Here is a 9876-nt window from a genome sequence, read left to right on the forward strand (position 1 = left end):
TCTACTGATGGGTCGAGATCTCTTGGGCGCACGATCAAATCTGTAAATCTGGAAGTCTGGGTTATAATTGAAAACTGATAAAATTTTTATACCCAAAGGTCCGCAGGCGTGACACACGTAGGTGCGGAGGTGCGCAGGCCAGAGACAGGCGCAGTGCGGAGGTATACATGTGAGCCTCACGAGCAAGTGCGGAGGTGGATAGGCCAGAGACAGGCACAATGCGGAGGTGCACAGGTGAGCCGCACGAGCAGGTGCGGAGGTGCGCAGGTCAGAGACAGGAGCAGGTGCGGAGGTGCGCAGGCGAGCCGCAGGAGCTGGTGCAGATACCCGTAGATCAGAAGACTCAGCAGTTGCGGATACCCGCAGATCAGCAGTGTGTGCAGGTGTGGATACCCACAGATCCGAAGAAAGAACAGGCGCGGATACCCGCAACTTTCTATTGGTGAAGTTGCGTACCTATTATTGAAATATGTTTTTGCAGTGTTCTGGGTTTTGAAGTGATGTCTGGTTACTGGTATTATGTTCTGATAACAGCACTTTGAAGTGATTGATTGAATGATTATGTTTAACTTCCATAGTGATGAATCAGGTTCATCTTTATGTGATCTGATGGACTAGATCTGGTTGCTAACACACATATTATCCTTGTATATGTAATGATCTGGTGATTGGGTGATTCAGAAGATTGATTGATTTTGTGCTTCAATGATATTGATGGGTCCAGTATGAAAATTGGATGAAACGTGGCCTTTCAGATTATGATGATGTGTTCCATGAGTATCCAGTCTGAAAATGTATGAAACGTGGTACCCGAAGAAGAGAAGATTGTAGGCCGGCGCCTACGTACTAGTATCTCAGCTAGTACAAGAGCAAAGGGGGTGGTAGCTCCCTTCCAGTAGCAGTTGGAAAACAAGCAAAGGTTGGAGCATTTTTGCAGGTAGCAGCGTGCATACTAGTAAATGGATCAGCTAAGGGGTTTGTAGCTCCCTTCCAGGGGAGTCTGGAGAACAAGTGAAGGTTGTAGCCTTCTGTAGGTAGAAGCATGCGTACTAGTATAAGACTGCACCAGTACAGAACCATTGTAAAAGAAGTTTCTTATTAAAAGAAAGATTGAGAAGACTTGTAGCAGGTGGTTTTCACCCACATTGGGTTTCCACCTTATATCATGGTGTTCACGTGTGCTTCTTGTGTGTGATGATCTATTCTATTTTACTGAACCTGTTTACTACTCATATGGTTAATGAGGTTCTGTTGCACTAACTAAAGATCATCATTTAATGGATTAATTGAATCATAAGTACTCTGGTTATTCACGGTTTATGAATCTGAATATGGAAATGAAAAAGTTATATTGATTTGATAACACTGATTCACCCCCCCCCCCCCCCTCAGTATTATTTCCAACAAAACATGATGGTCGGTAGTAATTTGAGTAGCTGTGAGTAAACACTACCCTTGAGAAACAACAGTGAGGCTGTACCTAAGATTCCTAGAAGGATAATTTATAATGAGGATTTTTATTAGGGTATAAAGAATTTTGGAAATGCAAGTGTGTAATCACTGCAATTCTTATTACAATAGTGTTAGTAATGCTAGAGTTTTCAAAAACACCTGAGCACATCACATAATGCTTCCCAACATGATTAATTCAATTAGTGACAGACTGGACTAATAATTTGTTCGGCCTTGAGAAAGTTATATATCAATTCAGTTGGTAAGAAACATGGAAATTTTGTTCTTCTTTGCAAAGCCAGTAGAAGTTGCCTGTTAGGTATCTACGCTTGCTCGCAATTCCAATCCCATAACTTCAATCGGCTATGGAAGAACACAAGTCCATAAATTTCTGAGATAATTTTTCTAAACTCAGAGAAAATAAGTTATTATAAATTATTATTAGATTATAACCCAGAAGTATTAACAAAATATAGTCGAATACAGAGAATAAAAAACACTATTTTTCCCTTGAATTTGAGGTCGTGTCAGGTTACCAATTTGAGTTTGAAATGCTCCCGGACTGGTTGGAAGAAATTATATCTAAATTTGCTTCAAACTTTCCCGGGGATGTATACGATATTAATATTTATTATATCAAGTTCGTAACTTGTAAGTATGTTAAGGTTTTACAATAGATTAGTGACATAGGTGAATAAGCTCTGATCAAGCAAACATGCCATATTCAGACCACCGCAGATTCGATGGTGCAATAGGGTAAACTAAAAGATGAAAGTGATATATGCAGTGATGTTATTTCTTTTCCCAATTAGTAAGGAAGAATGGCAGAGGCAAATGTAGCACCACAAAACACATAATTTCAAAGTTGAACAGTTGCAACTGACCACATATGGTTAGATGCCAAAAGTGAAAGTGGTAAATTTGAAGGTTGTTTTCCAAAAGAATCAATGCCAATGCTAATAACTCGGCCATTAAATTTGGTCATCAATATTAGTACGGTGGATGCTTACTCCCATAATGTACCCTTAACTGGCAACTCCCAGAACTTGAAGGAATGGTAGCATCGTAGCTATAGGCATGTAGCCTGTAGGTACTATGCAGTTGGCTCATGGATGGTGCATTATGATTCAGGCAGCTTTATAGATACACAAATTCAGATAGGTACATAGTAAATGGAGTTGTTTTTAATGTGATTTTTTGGATTTTTTAGTGTTGGAACTCGGTTGAAAAAATTGAGGTGAAATTTTGATTTGTGTTACTTAAAATAGTTTTTTATTGTATATATGGATTCAGTACCCTGAAAAATCCTTAGGGCACTTAATCGTGCAGGGGTTACCCATCATACTTGTGATTTCAATAAATTCTTGCAGCATTTCAAAGAAATTAGACCAAAAAAACCCAGCAAGAAAGCTTAAAAAAAAATCACACTAAAAACAACTCACAGAATAAATTAAGAAATCCACGATGCATTTAATGTTGTTTGTTAAACTTTGTAGGCCTATCACCTGATACCGATGTGCATATTATCATTGGATTTTGTAACCTCAGCCTCACGTATAATAGATAATTTCAAAGATTTGTACCTTCATCTACAATAATTTTTTACGATTAAGATTTTAAATTAAAAGTCAAACGGTCGGCTCCCAAATATGTCTTAGACGTCAAACCTGACAGTGTGAAAACTAGAACTTGAAATACATCCTACATGACGTCAATTTCCAAGCCTGCTTGCAAGCTACGCTTTGCATTCAAACTCCTTCAACATTAACTACCAAAATGAAGGTTATATTCATTTAAAGTTTGATTCGATCGATCCTTATGCATGACGTTGCCCCAGGCCTGGAATTTGATGTCCCACAGGACGTATTTTTGATTTCAAAAAGTATTTGACGGCAGGGAGAAAATCTTCCACGTCAGGTTAGACGTGTGGTATACCTTTCCAACCCGTCGTTTTGACATCTAATTTCATAGAGAAAACGTAAAAATCTATAATATCTGTAATGGGACTCTGAGCCTATCTCTTGAAATCTGTGACTACTGTCAGTAAGTAGTAGGTTGAGTCATATGGCTTAATTCCTAGTGTGATATATTATACTCCGTAGTCACCATCTGTCAGAGGGGACTATCCGAATTAGGTGGGGTATTTATTGTGGGCTCTTTGTATCAGGTATTATAATTTATGGATATTAAAGACTCAGACACGTTGGCCCACGAGGCGTTCATTCAAGCCACCCTTTGAACATCTACTTATCTTTGCTAGTTCCATACCAGCGTGGAGTATACGATGCATTCTCCAAATCAATTGTCTTTTCTTTTCGGCCTTTATCCTCGATTTGGCCACGTTTACTGAAATTAAGTGCCTCGTTTACTAAAATTAAGTGCCTCAGGTTTCATTACTATAAAATTCTGCATTTCTTGTCAAATCAAGGGTACGTTGTGACAAATTCCTTTAATTTCATTGTGTCGTTAGAGTTAATCTTATCTATAGTGTTCTCAAATTCGAAAAAGCTATGAATTCTTCATTAATTTCATTGCTTGGTTTGCGTTTGGGTTGCAACTTGCGAGCTGCGGCCCATACCGGTATATGTCTTCCCGCAGAAGGTATTTTTGTGTTTGTTTTTGAACTTCCCCACACTATACTATACTATACTGGTTTGTGGATGCTCCTTACTGTGTTGTTACGGTTTTATATGAGTTGTTTCGATATAGTTACTGTTTGGACGTGACCCAGAATCTGCTACCGGTCACTATCTGCAGGTATGTCAATTACTCACTGGCTTTTTTTTATTATCGGTAGTGGTATGTTTGAATGTCACAGGTCCCTTGAAGGTTGTTTCGTATTTGTCTAGGAAGCAATTATTTTTCCGATTGTTTAACAACTATACTGTTTTTAATACTTGTTTTGGGAATGTTCCTTAAATTCTGTGAGTGGTTTTTATGGTCTGAGCTTGTCCATATTCTGGTGCTTACTGTTATATGCATCTATATTTTATGCCGTATTTTTACTATCCATTTCTGGACCACTCAACGACGCTCACATGCATTCGGATATTGAGTACTTTCTCTGCCATTGTTTTTCTTCCTCACTTGAAGGTTGTTATGGTTTGGTGTCTGGAGGGAATTTGCCCTGTTGATAATTAATTAATCCTTTCTATATCACACAACAGTGCTCACAATTTAGATTTCGTCGGGGGGACTTTTGGTGGACCTACAAGGGTTGTTTTTGCCTTTGCTGTTGTGATGGTGTGTCACTGTGTAGTATTTAACAAGTATGATATGTCTGCACTGGATACTCTAGTGATTTTCTCCATTTCTGGGTAGCTGCACTCTGCTTGTTTGCTTTATAATTTTCGGCTAACTATTCCGGTTCTTTCCCTGTATATCTTATTTCCGAGGCAGTATGTGGCTAGTCAACATCTGTCAGAGGGGACTATTCGAATTGGGTGGGGTATTTATTGTGGGCTCTTTGTATTGGAGCCTCCCTCAGTTACCAATAGACCGCAACCCCATCGAGTAGTCAGACATGCCTTGGCTAGAGCTTTTCTTCTGTAATTGTGGTAGGCCTTGAATTACAAGTCTGCTTGTGATTGACGTTGAATTATACAGGTCTAATGTTCATGGTTCTGCACATTTTTGTGACTTGTAATTTTTTAGGTTGTTAGTGACATATTGGTTGTCTTTTTTCATTGAAATTATAGTGGCGAGATTTGATTATGAAGACGTATTTAAATACAATTGTTATGAAAAAAATTCCACAACGAAAAAATCCAGTACAGATCCATATAGAAGTATACATATCAGAGATTTGAAAATGTATTTAGAAGAATTTCAGTATCACAAAAACGCAATGAACCATGAAAAATATTCATTCTTCAAAGAATTTGCAACGTGGTTTATATTCATAGATTTCTTCCCTTTTTTGAATTTTTATGTGTTGTGGAATAAATTTACAAAAATTGTTAAAATAGAGTTTTCTGTGACACTCACATATTTAGTTAAAACGTAAAATGAAGGGTAAAAAAAATACAAAAACGTCGTCAAATTTTAATTTGACAGGCAAAAAGAATTTGAAATTCCAGGCCTGCGTCGCCCTCGCTCAACTCTGGTCATTCTTTCACCACACTGTCTTCCTGGGTCGCTGCCCATCGAGACTCTTCCATTCCTTGAAAGTGATGTTGTCAATCAATGGTTGGACAGACCTTAATACCTTTCTAATCATTCCCTTCTGTGAATAATAATTAATTTTACAATTATTAATTTATTTCTAATAAATAATATTCAACTAGGTTTTTTTTGGTAATTTATATCATTTAATTCGATAAAGAATATTAAAAAATAATGCAAAAAAGAGTTGAATCACTTTAAAAAAAGTAATTTAATTAATTTATTGCCTAACATAGGGGATGTGAGTAAATATTTTGGTATCAACCGGCATGTTTTATGTGTTTGTGGGTGTTCAGTGACAAGACTTTTTTATTCCTGACATTGAGTGACACGAGGATTCAAAGTTTAATGAGGAATAAGGGAATTAGATTATACTAGTACAAGAGGACCAATAATCTCCCATTATGATGATGTTAGTATTGGTTAGTAATCACATTTGATAATGCAATGAGATGCATTTGAGGAAATGACGAAGATAAATGAGAAGGTTGACTTTATTTGGGATTGCCTTAGGTAATTATCATCGCAACTTAATTTTTTGGTCCTAACACCCCTATATCTTTTTTTTTGGCTATTTTTTCTTTTCGTTTAGGTATTATGTCTCTTTATTTTGCTGGCCACTACTAGCCAAAGGCGGCATTTAGTTTCTTGTTTTGTTGCTTTGAACTCCACTAGGTCTAGTTTGCTTTGTTTTCTTTTGTGGTTGGTTGCTTGTTCATGGTAGCCTTTGGATTTACTACACCCTACACATGCATTCGAGTGGCAGGGATTCTATGGGGTTATGTTGTATTTCACGAAAGCTTTTATTGGAGTTTTGTGACGTTAGATTTGGTTCTTAGTTGTCAACCTAGAAGCACCTTAGTTTAACAACTAGCATGCTACTCTGAGAAGTAAGGAGCATGTTCAACCTTCCAAGCGTGCCTCTCCACACCCTCAAGACATGGGTGCAAACATGCTTTTTTAATAGAGTATCTCACCAGATACTCAAAAGGAAACTAAAGAATTGGTTAATTCAGTGAAACAACATTGTTAATAGACCTCCACATGGAGATTGACAATGAATTTAGCACTCCTTTTGGGATTCTTGTTTTTTACAATTACATGACACAAACATATTTTTTGAGCAATATAATTTTTCTAGAAAACCAAAACCTTTGTTTCTTAGTGAATTGTAATTTGCATGAACTAGAATTGATGATGTGTTGAAAGTTACAAAGGATAAGCGTTGGAAGTTACATCCCAAACTTAACTCGAATAACATAAAGAAAAATGCAAATGAGAGGAATCTCATTGCCATTGATTCAAGTAATGAGGTTGAAAGCAACTTTGATATGGATGATAATATTGTCTGTACATAAGTGGAGAATGAGGTGAATCTGAATAGCTTTTAGCAACAAGAGAAAGAAATGACTAAACACTATTCTACATAGAAATACAAATCAAGAACACAAAGATTAATGCTTTGTTATGTGTAAGGTTAAAAAGAAATCTCATTAAAGCAAACCTAGTCAACAAATTAAAATTGGAAATTTGTGATAGTCCAAACACATATCCATTAAAATAGGTAAATAAAAATACATAAATAAAAATAACAAAGCAATGCTAAATTAAATTTTCTATTTGAATTCCCTATATGTAGATGTAAATATGAAAGTAAACTATTACAAAATTAGTTATAAATTATTTTTTTTAACAATAATTCTATTTAAATATAAATAAACTTTATTCTATATAATTTAAAAGTTACAATTTTTTTTAAAATGTTGAATTCTATTTATGTATTTTATATAAAATTTTAAATAATAAAAAATTACTAAATATTTCAGCACGCACAACAGAAATACCTAAACACATAAAATACTAAAACGCACCTTGCAATAAATCGATATCCGTACGCTGGGAGTCTTTGACATATAAAGTAAGAGGATGAATATGATGTATTATTGTTTCCACGTGGTTTCCTTACTGTAGATTAAAATTTAATAAGTCACGTGGCTCGATTTTGTTGACTTAAATTTTATATTCGTGAATTTGGCTGCAACCGACAATGCACCCTACGAGGTGCTCAGTGCTGGCCCTGGCCCCAGCTAAAGACAAATGACCCTATCCAAATTAGGTATGCTGATGAATATATGAAAAAGGCAACAGTCCAGATTCAACTTAAGCAATTCGATCTTGTCCAGTTGTCTGTCATCTTGCCAGCCATCTTTGACTCCTATCTGATTGCCTCCTGTATCCAAATCCTGAGCTGGAGTCCACAATAATATATTTAATACTTCACAGGTCTGTACTCACTGTGGCCATTCCTCTATATATACTCTCAGCTCCTCTTCTTATCTCCATCATCTATCTGATTCAGAAGTTTGTGAATAATGGCTTCCAAGATCGTATTAGTTTCGGTCATTTGTGTTTTTGTCTTGTTTCTGCTATCTCCTGTCACAGCTACAGAGGATGATCATGCAGCCCAGACAATGGAGACACCATCAGGTAAAATCCGACAGATTTTATCACTCATCTCTTTTCATGTTTTTCAAGAAAGCCATATCTTGCAGAAGATCTACGTTGGGTTTTCTAATGATTCTAAAATTGGTTTGATATGTATATTATGTGCAGGGCCGGTGCTGCCCCCAAGGAGTGACCACTATGTGACGGGATGCAAGAGATGCTGTTATTTGGATGAGAGAGGCTGCATTGCATGCTGTTCCAAGGGCCAATAAATAGACAGATTCCACGTAGGCAATTTATCTGCCTGCCAGATCTGGCTATAACACCGAACCCGCTAGTTATTTGCCAAATCTCAGCTCTGGGTAGATAAAACAGGCCTCCAATATTAGTGTTACTGTTTGCTTGGAAATAATAATAAATACAATCCGGCAACAGGTTTTAATAATGAGATGCTTTCGGTACTAACCTGATTGCGTGTTAAAATTTTTAAGTTATTTTCGGTTTCAAATCAGCCCATGGATTATATTTTTCTTATCGTGTATATTTACCTTTACATTCAACTGTGAGTTGTTTTTAGCCTGATTTTTTTGAATTTTCGATGTTTGGAATTTTCGATCTTTGGATTTGATGGAAAAAAGTTTGGAATTTTCGATCGTTGGATTTCATGGAAAAAAAATTGGATTTATGGAAAAATGGAAAAAAAAATTGGATTTGATGGAAAAATTTGGAATGAAATATTGATTTTTGTTATTTAAACTAGTTTGATTTATGTTATTTAAATTAGTTTTTTCACAATATTATTTAAATTAGTTTTTTGACAATATATATTTATATATTGATTCAGAACCCTGGAAAACAGGAGCTTATGGGCATAGTATGTGAAACATTTATGTTATTTAAATTAGTTTTTTGACAATATATATGTATATATGGATCCAGACATTTTTTATTTATGCTATTTAAATTAGTTTATTGTCAATTAGTTTTTTGACAATATATATGTATATATGGATTCAGCACCCTGGAAAACAGGAACATTTTGAGTATGTGGAACATTTTGATTATGCAGAGGTTACCCATCAAATTTGAGATTGCGATACAGGAACATTTTGAGTATGTGGAACATTTTGATTATGCAGAGGTTACCCATCAAACTTGAGATTGCGATTCAATAAATTCCTACCAAATTTTAGAAAAATTAAATAAAAAAAACTCTATCATAAAAACTTCCAAAAGGACTTGCTATAAAAAACAACTTGATAATATAAAGTCAAAAACAACTTATATTGAATTTTCCAAAAAAAACAACTCGAGAATGTAATGTCAAAGGTAACCGAAAACAACTTGATAATGTAAAGTGAAAAACAACTTATATTGACTTTTCCAAAAAAACAACTCGAGAATGTAATGTCAAAGGTAACTGATGTTGATTGAGATTAATCAATGGGTAAAGTGTGCAAGTATAGACTTCTATTCCTTTTAAAATTTACAGTAACTGGAGAGTCCTATTCTATAAAGCATCTTTGCTGCAACTAAATCTTTACCGTATAAGTCAGCAAGGACAATCGCGTAAACTCAGAGATTTACCTTCATAAAACTCTGGTAGTATGTACATTTCTTCACCAATCTCCTACGCGAAATTCAGATTCATATAAATCTGGCAGCATGTGCATCTCTGGGCACATTAATCTCTATTAATCCACTATCTCAAGTTACGTTAAAATCTCGGACCAATTGACTTTGATAAATAATAATTCGACTAAAATATAGGCATGAATGTGTTATTAACTACGAAGTCGTCTAGACAAAGTCCAA

The 9876-nt window shown here is 35.6% G+C and overlaps 1 long non-coding RNA gene across 2 annotated transcripts in view; it reads left to right on the forward strand.

The window, feature by feature from the left end:
- Positions 1–8637, forward strand: part of LOC149226438 (uncharacterized) — a 42048-nt gene extending 33411 nt beyond the window's left edge. The window contains exons 1-2 of one of the 2 annotated variants that reach the window (XR_016247727.1): positions 7917–8103; positions 8230–8637. This is a non-coding gene — a long non-coding RNA (uncharacterized LOC149226438). Of the gene's footprint in view, positions 1–7916; positions 8104–8229 lie in introns of those variants that run through there. The other variant, XR_016247724.1, reaches the window with a different exon arrangement.
- Positions 8638–9876: the final 1239 nt, after the last annotated feature.

The sequence above is a fragment of the Pinus tabuliformis genome, chromosome J (genome assembly GCF_031772625.1).
Source record: "Pinus tabuliformis cultivar Carrire ecotype Pingquan chromosome J, CPIR1, whole genome shotgun sequence".
NCBI lineage: Eukaryota > Viridiplantae > Streptophyta > Pinopsida > Pinales > Pinaceae > Pinus > Pinus tabuliformis.